Source organism: Triticum dicoccoides, chromosome 6B (genome assembly GCF_002162155.2).
Source record: "Triticum dicoccoides isolate Atlit2015 ecotype Zavitan chromosome 6B, WEW_v2.0, whole genome shotgun sequence".
Lineage (NCBI taxonomy): Eukaryota > Viridiplantae > Streptophyta > Magnoliopsida > Poales > Poaceae > Triticum > Triticum dicoccoides.
In genome coordinates, this window is record NC_041391.1 from 382817750 (window position 1) to 382829413 (window position 11664).

Consider the following 11664-nt stretch of genomic DNA (forward strand, 5'->3'; position numbering starts at 1 on the left):
ATCCTATGAACTCTTGGTACAGTGATACTTCTTGCCATCATTGTTCATTCCTCGGTTCCCGTGTTGTTGCAACTGGAATGCCGACAAGTGAACCGTGATGTGTGAAATCAATACTCCTAACAACCTTGTTGCTTAGTAGTTAATGTACAACAATTCCATTCCTAGTGTGTTGGTTATTAAATTTCCATCCTAAGATTGATCGTGCTACCTAGTCCATTTTCCCTGGTGCACTCCTCGATCAATGAGATAGGATTGTGTCAATCCATCACTCTCTTGATCATATCGTATTGCCTTGAAAAGCAAGATTGATCTCGAGCTTAATAACATATAGGTGGTTTGTGATTTTCCGATTATCTTCTCAGAAGTATCACCGGGTCGTCACCCGACCGCTATGTTGAGCTCGTGATCAAGTTGGTTTTCCAATAAACCACTTCTCTCCAAGAATCTGTGCAGGATACCCCTAAGCTAGTTGGTTAAGCTAAACAACAACTTGGAGAGTTGGAAGATAAAAGCTTGTCCGACTTAGTTCATTTTAAGGGATATCTTGTATGTGTGTTGAAGAAAGATGATATCTTTATTGGTTGATCCTCGTGATCAATTGTTGGATCTATTATCTTACCCAAACCTTTGTTTTGAGTGTGGGCTATCCTCAAATCAAGTCAGAACCAACGATGTTCATAATGTTGTCTTACTCGTGGTTTTCCCTCGAGCATACACCATTATATTCTTTGGTCTGACCAATGCTATCACCGTGTTCACTTAACTATGGAATTCCTTTTAAAAGGAAACCCGGATGAATTGTTGTTGAGCCCATTGACAACATTCTTATCTCCTCCATGATTTTGTTGAACATTAAGCTAGTGTTGGAAATTTTTGAAAGCATTTCTTCATGCTACTTCATGAAGCATATGTTCGGGTGTAAGAAGTGACTTCCTCCAGTTCATGTGCATTTGATGCAAGTTGACGCCGTGGATTCGAGAAAGTCAATGTTGCTTCCTTTGGAATCATCCCAAATCAGTCATGCTACGTGCGAAGTATTCTGTGGTTCGGAGACTTGCAACCTCCATTCTAAATGTGTCCCTAGCACACCAAGCCACTGATTGATTTGTTCAAGGTTAATAAGTTCTAAGTGCTAGTCCCGAAGGTACCAGACGGATTTGTACAAGACTTCGATATCCTCGATGATGGTTCCCCACCGGAACTCGGTAGTGTTTTATTGCAAGACTACCATGGGATCATGTTTGTCTGGGACAGCGTGCTCACATGTTTGTAGCAGAACCAGCTCATGTGTTGGAGCTTACTACCGTAGTTCATTCCCCGAGAATCTCACAACGCCGTCTCGCCGATTTGTGTTGTAAACTTTCATTTTTCTTTCTAGATTTGATGAGCCTGGAATATTCTGACACCGGCCAGATCTGAATCTCAGGCAGATATGATGGTTGGAACATTTCCCAACAAATACAATATTGGTCTCGCGATAACCAGTAAAGTGAATGTCATGGCCAACACACCCCGCCGGGAGACCCAATATTGTAGTATCTTGATTGGAGAAGTTGGCCACCTCCCCATAAGGATTTCGTAGGATTTACCTTCGTAACTGTTCCTTATGGATTCTATTGCTCCCGAAGTCCGACCTTTTACTTGATGTTCTAGTTATCAAACCATATCTATGAATGGGATACACTAGCACATCAAGGAGAACATTAGAAGCGGAGTGCTAAATGTCTCTCAGTCGATCATCCTGATTTTGTTCCCTTGGTCTCACTAAGGTGAAATCTGAGAAAGTGTTATCTCCCTTTGCATCTGCATCCTCCATCACCATTCATCATGGTCGTAAGTTGTGTTGCCCGGATCCTTGACACGGATATTGGTAAACCTTGATGGATATGGAAATGCTCAAGTTCTTGAGAGCACGCACAAGCGCTGGGTATTACCATCGTCATAACTAGGATTGCTCCTAGCTTCCTTGGTTATGCTATAAATTTTCAACAGTGGGCTCACTCTCTGCTGTTGAGTTTCTTTCCAGTTACTAGAATCATTCCCAGCATTTGGGATTTGTTAACAGCTCGCACCGTCATTGTGCCATCCTACCTTGGGTCCCATCCATCTCCGATGATAAGCAAAATCAACCCTTGTGTTGTCTTCAACAAGGTAATCCACATCATCCATACTGGTCTGGGTATGTCATTCCACCGAACTCCTCCAAATGATCGATTTTGATTTGCCTTAAGCTGGTATAAAGAATTTCAATGATCTCGGAATCAAAGGTATTTCTTTTTGCCACTTAAGGGGATATTTCTACGAGTCACCCTTCTCCAAGATGTCTCGTTATGGTATCATGGAAACGCAACTCCTCGCTACGTTGACAACCATTCACCACCTTCTTAAGCGTGTCCGTTCCACTCCATCCCTTTGGATGAATGCTTCATATCTCAGCTCGAGAGCTGTTCTTACCTCTCACCTCTCACTCCATGGGTTGATTTTGAATACTCGATCTTCAAGGAGATCGTCTTCTGTAGAGTCTCTTTCTGTCGTCGTCGTGTTGGATGAAGACCTTGCAAGCAAAGACGTCAAGATTGTTTTGAGTCAACAGATCAACAGCTCGAGAGGACAGTTGGATCTTGGAACTCATGTTATTAGTTTGTGTCCCCTTTGTCTTCTTACCTCACGCCTTGAATCTCGGGGCGAGATTCTTGTTTAGTGGGCGTGAGTTGTCACAGCCCTAGAGTTTGTTTGCAAGTAGTTGCATAATCATCCATGCATCATGTCTAAATTTATTGGAAACTTGAAATAGGGATGCTTAAACCCTAGCACCAAATGATTTCAACTAGGGTCAAAATAAAATATTTTTTATTGAACTCAAAATGCCCTCTAAAAATGTTCAACATTTCTAGTTTGAAGTGAAAGCATTTACCAAAAATGGATTATATTTTTGCAGGACATATTGGTCTCTGAATTAAGTCATACCCTATTTGCATTTGGGCATTTAAATGCTATAAAATATTTTAAATGCTCCAATAATCATAAACAAAAATGTTTACTGTTGGATATATTCTAAACAGTAGCCATGATTAGTTTCATGATTTTTGGATCTGTTTACGTATTTTTAATAAAGACACACAGTTATAAAAAATAGAAAACAGTAATTAAAATAGAAATAGAGAGAGAGAGAAGGATTACCTGGCGCAGCCCACCTGGCAGCCCACTGGCCGGCCCAGCACTGTGCTGGCCCGTGCCAGCCACCTGCTTCCTCTCGCCAGGCAGGCAGAGAGGAGGGACACGACGCACGCGCCCGATCTTGCCACGCCACCACCCTGCCTGCCTGCCGTCGCCCGCGCTAGCGCGACGCCTCGAAGCGCCTCTGCGGCACCGCCCCGACCCCTGGACACCACTCTCCCCTCCTCTGCTCTCCCCCCTCGTCCTCCCCCCCCCTCATGTCCGAACTGGTTCATCGCCGCCATTCGCCATAGCCGCGGCCACTCCCTCCCCCTCGACCCCTCGCCGTGCCCATGAGCTCCGCCTCCGTCGTCTACACCTCCTCGTTGATTCACGCGACGCCGGGCACCCTCGAACACCGACCATGCCGTCTTCTTCCTCCTCGGGCCACCAAGATCGCCGGTGACCTCCCGTTGTCACCAGCTCCTCCCCGAGCACACCGAGGCCTCCGTTCAACTCACTGTGAGCTCCTCTTCCTCTCCCCTAGCTTCCGTGCTCATTTGGCCTCCGTAGCCGCCGTTTCCACCTCATCCGAAAACTCCCCACCGCCGGCCATGGCGCCGTCGTGGCTAGAGCCACAATGGCTCGAAACCAACCTCTCTGTTGTTCTCAGCGCAACAACGGGAGCCCGTAGCCACCACCAGCTCCTACTCCCGTGCACCATAGCATCAAACCCGACCCCGCCCGAACTCCGGCTGCCGCCAAAGCTCATCGCCGGCACGATTCCGGCGACCCCCGCGTCAAACTCCCCTGCTCCTCGATGCGGGCAAGCAAGGGCTACACCCTGGTGCCCTCGGCTCGTGCAGCCGACGTCCGTAGCGCGATTCCGGCGCGCCTCCGCCGTGCTAGATGGTCGCCGCCGGCCAAATTCCGGCGTGCTATCGTGGCCGCGAGATTAGTACTAATCAACGCCACTAAACAACCACCTAAGCCAATGACAGCTGGGCCCCACGCCCTAACTAAACCAAATTTTATTTGCGTTTAGATTAAACCAACCTCCATGGGCCCCACAGGTCAGTTTGACCTGGCCACGTCAGACGTTGACCGACCCCACACGTCAGTATTGACTTGCTGACGTGTCTGTTGACCGGCCCCACCTGCCATTGACACTAACTAGCCCCAGTCACTGACTAGTGGACCCCACTGGTCAGGTTTGACCTCGACCGCACCCCGTTGACTCTCTTACGTCATGCTGACGTAGTGCTGACGCAGTAATGCATTTTCTGGAATTATTTTAATTCTAAATATTCAGGAAATTCCAGAAAATGCCCTAAACTTCTAAAAATCATATAAATTCAACCGTAACTCCAAATGAAATAATTTATACATGAAAAATGATCAGAAAAATCCAATAGATCCATCTGTACCATTTTCATGCATGTTAGAACAACTTATGACTACTGTTTATGACAATTCAACTAAATGGCAGTTAAGAAATCACATGTGGAGTTGGAATTTGAAACAAGGGTTCAAACTAAGTTCATTTAATCTGCTGCTAGTTGCATTAGCCCAAAACACATTCTTATTGCCATGTCATAGCATGCATCATATTGTGCATTGCATTGATTGTGTTCTTCTTTGTGTGTTGGTGCTTATCCCCTCTCAGTAAGACGTGTACCGACGATGTGATCGTTGACACTGATGAAGACTCAATGCTATCTTCAGAAGTGCCAGGCAAGCAAAACCCCCTTGTTCATTCCGATACAATCCCACTCTCTCGCTTCTGCTCTCTTTTACTGCATTAGGACAACAACGATTCATCTGTTACTTGCTGCGGTAGCTGAACCCCTTTATCCTCTGCATGACCTGTCATTGCCACAGTAAATACATGAAACCCACTAGCATGAGTAGGAGTTGTTTGAGCCCTGTTGTGCCTACTCATTCATGCTTGTTTGTCATGCCTGCTACTGCTTAGAGTTGAGTCAGGTCTGATTCATCGGGGATGAATCATAGGTGTGTGAACATGTCCTACTGTGTGTGAGCTAAGTGTGTGAATACGATTTGGTAAAGGTAGCGGTGAGAGGCCATGTAGGAGTACATGGTGGGTTGTCTCATTGCAGCCGTCCTCAGGAATTGAGTTCTGTTTTTGTGATCCATGAAACAGATACTACCACGCATTGGGCCCGAAACCAATGGACCCTCTCGGCTTCTTAATCACCCTTGCTCTCTGTCCAGGAGTTGCAACTTGTTTCTGGTGTTTGTAGGATATGTGTTGGAGGCCGTGGGCAGCGCTGACCGGAGGGGTGGGCTGTGATGCGGTAGATACACTGTGGCCCAGTGTACCGAGCGCCCGTTTGGTGTCTCGGGAACCCTGCACACATCATTTGGGGCTGTGAGCGAAACTCCGGCCGGATCTCCTCATGGATGGAACCCGAATAGGCGATAAACCTGGACTATAGACTTGAGTGTTTAGGTAGGCCATGGCCGACACCCACGTTGGGCTTCCGCTTGAAGGTTGCCGAGTACATGTCGTGTAAACAGCGGTAAGTGGTGAGAGCGTGTGTGAAGAAGTACACCCCTGCAGGGTTAACATTATCTATTCGAATAGCCGTGTCCGCGGAAAAGGACTTCTGGGTTGCCTGTACAGTTCATAGACAAGTGAAAGTGGATACTCTAAAATATGCAAGATAAGCGTGAGTGCTATGGATGGCGTTCTCGTAGGGAGATGGGAGCGGATCCATAGTGGTGTATTGATATGGTGAATATGTGGACTCGTGTGCGCCACCTCAAAAGAGTTACTTGCAGTCGTAGTTCAGGATAGCCACCGAGTCAAAGCTGGCTTGCTGCAGTTAAACCCCACCATCCCCTTTGTTGATAATGATGCATATGTAGTTAGTTCTGATGTAAGTCTTGCTGGGTACATTTGTACTCACGTTTGCCTATTTTATGTTTATGTAGAGAGATTTCAGTCTCACTAGTAGTTTCGCGTGGACTTCGACGTTTAGCTTGTTACCTCAGCTACGATCTTGTGCCCTCGGCAGGATCTGGTAGATAGTCAGGCTTCTCAGCCTTTTTCATTTGTAGATGTCTGTACTCAGACATGTTAAGCTTCCGCTTGTGCTTTGATTTGTATGCTCTGAAGGTTGGGTCATGAGACCCCTGTTTGTAATATCTCGCTCCTCAGAGCCTATTGAATAAAATACTTGAGTTGTAGAGTCATGTTGTGATGCCATGTTGTATTTGCACATATCGAGCATATTGTGTGTATGTTATTGAAATGCTTGGTATGTGTGGGATCTGACTATCTAGTTCTTTATCCTTAGTAGCCTCTCTTACCGGGAAATGTCTCCTAGTGTTTCCATGGTAGCTTGCTGCTGCTCCGGAACACTTAGGCTGGCCGGCATGTGTCCTTCTTCATTCCTGTGTCTGTCCCCTCGGGGAAATGTCACGCGATGAATACCGAAGTTCTGTTAGCCCGCTACAGCCCGGTTCACCGGAGTCCTGCTAGCCCAGTGCTACAGCCTGGATTCACTCACTGATGACCGACACATTCGATGCTGGGTCATGGATGCCTGTCACTGTAAGTTTATGCCACTTTGGGTTTACGACTAGCCATGTCAGCCCGGGCTCCTTATCATATGGATGCTAGCGACACTATCATATACGTGTGCAAAAAACCCGCAAACGGTACCGGGCAAAGGTAAGGCGACACCCGTGGGAATACCGTGCGTGAGGCCGCAAAGTGATATGAGGTGTTACATGCTAGATCGATGTGGCATTGAGTCGGGGTCCTGACAGATAAAAGCTTACCTAACTTAGTTCGTTTCAAAGGGATATCCTGGTGTTGGTGTGTTAGTTGAAGAAACATGATATTTTCATTGATTGGTCCCTCTGATCAGTTGTTGGACCTATTGTCTTATAAAAACTTTGATTTGAGTATGGGCTATCGTCAAATCGAATCAGAACCAACGATGTTTGTAATGTTGTCTTACTCGTGGCTGTCCCTCGAGCATACACCATTATATCTTTTGGTCTAACCAATACTATCACCTTGTTCACATAATGGCGGAATTCCAGTGATATGGAAATTCTGATGAGTTGTTGTTGGGCCCATCAGCAGCATTTTGTCTCCTCCATGATTCATGTTGAACATTGAGCTAGTGTTGGAAACTTTTGTAAGCATTATTTCGTGATCCATTCATGAAGCATATGTTGGATGAAAGAAGTGACTTCCTCTAATTCATGTGCATTTGGAGCAAGTTGCCGCCGTGGATTCGAGAAAGTCAATGTTGCTTCCTCTGGAATCATCCCAAGTCAGTCATGCATACGTGCGAAGTATTATGTGATCTGGAGACTTGTAACCTTCATTCCATATGTGTCCCGAGCACACCAAGCCAATGATTGATTTGTTCAAGGAGAAGAAGTTCCTTCATAAGAGCTAATCATATGACTTATGCAAGGACTTCGTTATCCACGATGATGGTTGCCAACCAGAACTCAGTAGTGTTTTATTGTAAGACTACCACGTGGTCATTCTTGTCTAGGACATCGTGTTCACATATGTGTAGCAGAACCAGCTCATGTTTTGGAGTTTGCTATCGTAGTTCATTTCCCGAGAATCTCGCAACGTCATCTCGTCGATTTGTGTTGCAAACTTTCATTTTTCTTCCTAGACTCGATGAGTCTAGAATATCCTGACACCAACCAGATCTGAATCTCAGGCAGATATGATGGTTGGAACATTTCCCATGAACTATAGTATTGGTCCCTCGATAACCGGTAAAGTGGATGTCATGGCCAACACACCCAGCCGGAAGACCTATTATTGTAGTATCTTGTTTGAGGAAGTTGGCCACCTCCCCATAAGGATCTCGTAGAACTTATTCCAGTAGTTGTTCCTTATGGATTTTTGTGCTCCTGAAGTCTGACCTTTTACTTGATGTTCTAGATATCATACCATATCTATGAATGGGTTACGCTAGCACATCAAGGAGAACATTAGAAGCGGAGTGCTAAATGTCTCTCGGTCGATTATCCAGATCTTGCGACCTTGGCATTACTAAGGTGAAATCTAAGAAGGTGTTATCTTCCTTTGCATATGCATCTTCCACCGGTATTCATCATGGTAGTATGATGTGCTGCCAGGACCCTCGCTTCGGAAATTGGTAAAACCTTGATGAATATGAAAATGCTCAAGTTCTGGAGAGCACGCGCAAGCAAAATCATCCCTTGCGTTGTCTTCAACAAGGTAGTCCACATCATCCATTCTAGTCCGAGTATGTCATTCTACCGAACTCCTCCAAATAATCGTTTGTGATTTGCCTTAAGCTGGTATGAAGAGTTTCAATGATCTCTGAATCAAAGGTAATTCCTTCTGCCACTTAAGGGAATAGTTCTTCGAGTCACCTTCCCTGAGGTGCCTTGTTTTGGAATCATGGCAATTTCCCTTGCTACTTTGAAACCCTCATCAAATTGTTTCGGCTGTCGCTCCTAATGCAGGTTTTGCCTCTCAGCTCGAGAGATGTTGCTATGTCTCATTCCGGTAGTTGATGCCGAGTTGTTCGATCTCCAAGGAGATCGATCTTTCTAGAGTTTTCTCTTCCCTCTCTTTGTCATGTTGGTTAAAGTTCTCAGGGCAAGGCTTCAAGACAAAGATGGTGATCGAATCAACACTTTTATGAAGTGCACCCTGGATCGTGAAGATTGTGTTAGTTTGCGTTCCCCCTTCGTCTTACCCTACGCTTGAATCTCGGGTCGAGATTCTTGTTTAGTGGGGGTGAGTTGTCACATCCCTAGTTCTGGTTTGCCCTAGCCTGGCTAGTTATGTGTTGCATCATGTTTAAATTCTTTTGAATTTGAAATGGGGATTGATCAAACCCTAGCATCAATGAAATTCAAACAGGTTCAACTAAAAAAATATATTTTCAGGATCCCAAATGGCCTTAAAAAATGTTCATCATTTCTGGAAAGTGCTGGATAGAGTAACGAGAGATGATGCACATTTTTCCATGGCATTTTGGATTTTGAATTAATTCAAACATATTTGAATTGGAGCTATTTAAATGCTATATATATATTTTAGATGCTCCAAAAATGTTGGAAATTGTTAAGGGTCACTGGAATAATTCATAAGGCACCCATAATTATTTCCAGGATTTTATGAAATGGTTTAGTATTTATTTTAAACCAGAACATAAAAACAGGAAATAGAAAAAGGAAACCGAAAGGGAAAAGCCTTACCTAGGCTTTCTTACCTGGTGCTCCTGTAGCCCAACACTGTGCATAGCTGGCCCAGCCCAGCTCCACCTCCCCTGTCGTCTTCCTCCTTTTGCCAGGAGGACGAAGGGCGCGTGCCCGGCGCGCGCGACCACACGCTGGCCACCTCCTGCTTACCTGCTCGCCGCTGGAGGCACCTGAGGACGCCACGCACCCCCCGGGCCCTCTCGCTTCTTCCCCCGTGCTCATCCCCTCCCCTGTTCCTCTCGCGCGCACCCACCCGAGCACAGCCGCAGCCGCCGCTCGCCGTCCGCGCGCTCACCGCCGTTGCCGTGCCCCCTCGACCCGTCCCCGAGGCCCGCGTCGACGTCTTCTTCCTCTTCACCGAGCTACACTAGCCCGGACGCCCTGTGGAGCCGTCTTCGCCCTCGTCTTCCTCCTCGGGCACCCGAGATCGCCGTTGTGGTTTTGTCGCCTCCGAGCCGTCCCCAAGCACGCTGACCTGCTCAATGACCTCCTAGTGAGCTCCGCTACATTTCCCCTCTCTTTCTTGCATCGTTCCCGTCCTCTAGCCGTTGCATTCATCGAGACCGAGAACCACCGCCGCCCGAGCTTGTCGCCGGCGTAGCTCCGGCGACCATTTGGTCACGCCAGTGCGTCCAAAAGCTTAGCAGCAACACGTAGAGCCTCGCGGGAGCTTCCGTTCGACCTTTTGCATGCCGTATCCCCGACCCCGAGCTCGCTCGAGCTCCGACCACCGCTGTGGTCATCGCCGGTGACGCCACAGGCCATTCTAGGCCCGGAGACCACCACCATCCGATGCGCCATGCTGCCAGCGTCCTCGAGCTGCTTCCAGCGCATCCAGCCGTGCTCTGTGGAGCTTTTCCGAAGCTCCTCGCCGCCGCTGACCTCGCCGGCGGCTCAACGCCGGCGAATTTGACCCGTTCGACCCAGGGTTTGACCTCCCTGGGGTCAATACATGTGGGCCCCGCCCCTAACTAGTTAGTAAGTACTAATTACCCCTACTTACACTGACATGTGGGACCAGGCCTTATGTAATCTAGATTAGGTTTAGTTTAATTTTAATTAACTCTGTAAGTTAACCATGTCGCTGACGTGTGGACCCCGCATGTCAGGTCTGACCTGGACCGAGCCGTTGACCTGCTGACGTCACTGTGAGGTCATGCTGACACAATAATTCCTTTCTGGAATTTAAATAAATCTTAAATGAATTATTATTTTCTGAAAATGCCCAAAACTTCTAAAAATCATATAAAATCAACCGTAACTCCAAATTAAATAATTTATATATGAAAAATGATCAAAAAATCCAATCTATCCATCTGTACCATTTTCATGCATGTTAGAACAACTTATGACTACTGTTTAGGACAATTAAATTAAATGGCATATGAATATCCACATATGGAGTTTGAATTTGAACTTAGGGTTCAAACCAACTCCATTTAACTTGCTGCTAGTTGCATTAGTTCAAACCACATGATATTGCTATGTCATGATCATGCATCATATTGTGCATTGCATTGATTGTGTTCTTCCTTGTTTGTCAGTGTTTGTCCCCTCTCGATAGACGTGACTCCGACGATGAGATCGTTGACACTAATGAAGACTCAATGCTATCTTCAGAAGTGCCAGGCAAGCAAAACTCCCTCGTTCATTCCGATACAATCGCACTCTCTCGCTCCTGCTCTCTTTTAATGCATTACGACAAGACCGATTCATTTGTTATTTGCTGCGGTAGTTGAACCCCTTTATCCTTTGCATGACCTGTCATTGCCACAGTAAATAGATGAAACCCACTAGCATGAGTAGGAGTTGTTTGAGCCCTGTTGTGCCTACTCATTCATGCTTGTTTGTCATGCCTGCTACTGCTTAGAGTTGAGTCAGGTCTGATTCATCAGGGATGAATCAGAGGTGTGTGAACATGTCCTACTGTTGAGAGCTAAGTGTGTGAACACGATTTGGTAAAGGTAGCGGTGAGAGGCCATGTAGGAGTACGTGGTGGGTTGTCTCATTGCAGCCGTCCTCAGGAACTGAGTTTTGTGTTTGTGATCCATGACCAGCTACTACCACGCATTGGAATGCTTAAGTGCCCCTCTCGACTTATTAATCAACTTGATCTCTGTCCAGGAGTTGCAACTAGTTTCTGGTGTTTGTAGGTAGTGTTAGTAGTCTACCAAGTGGCACCCGGTACAGGTGGGCTTGGGACAGACTAGGCACAGTGGCCCGGTGTACCAAGTAGCACCCAGATGGTGGGCTTGGGAACCCTGC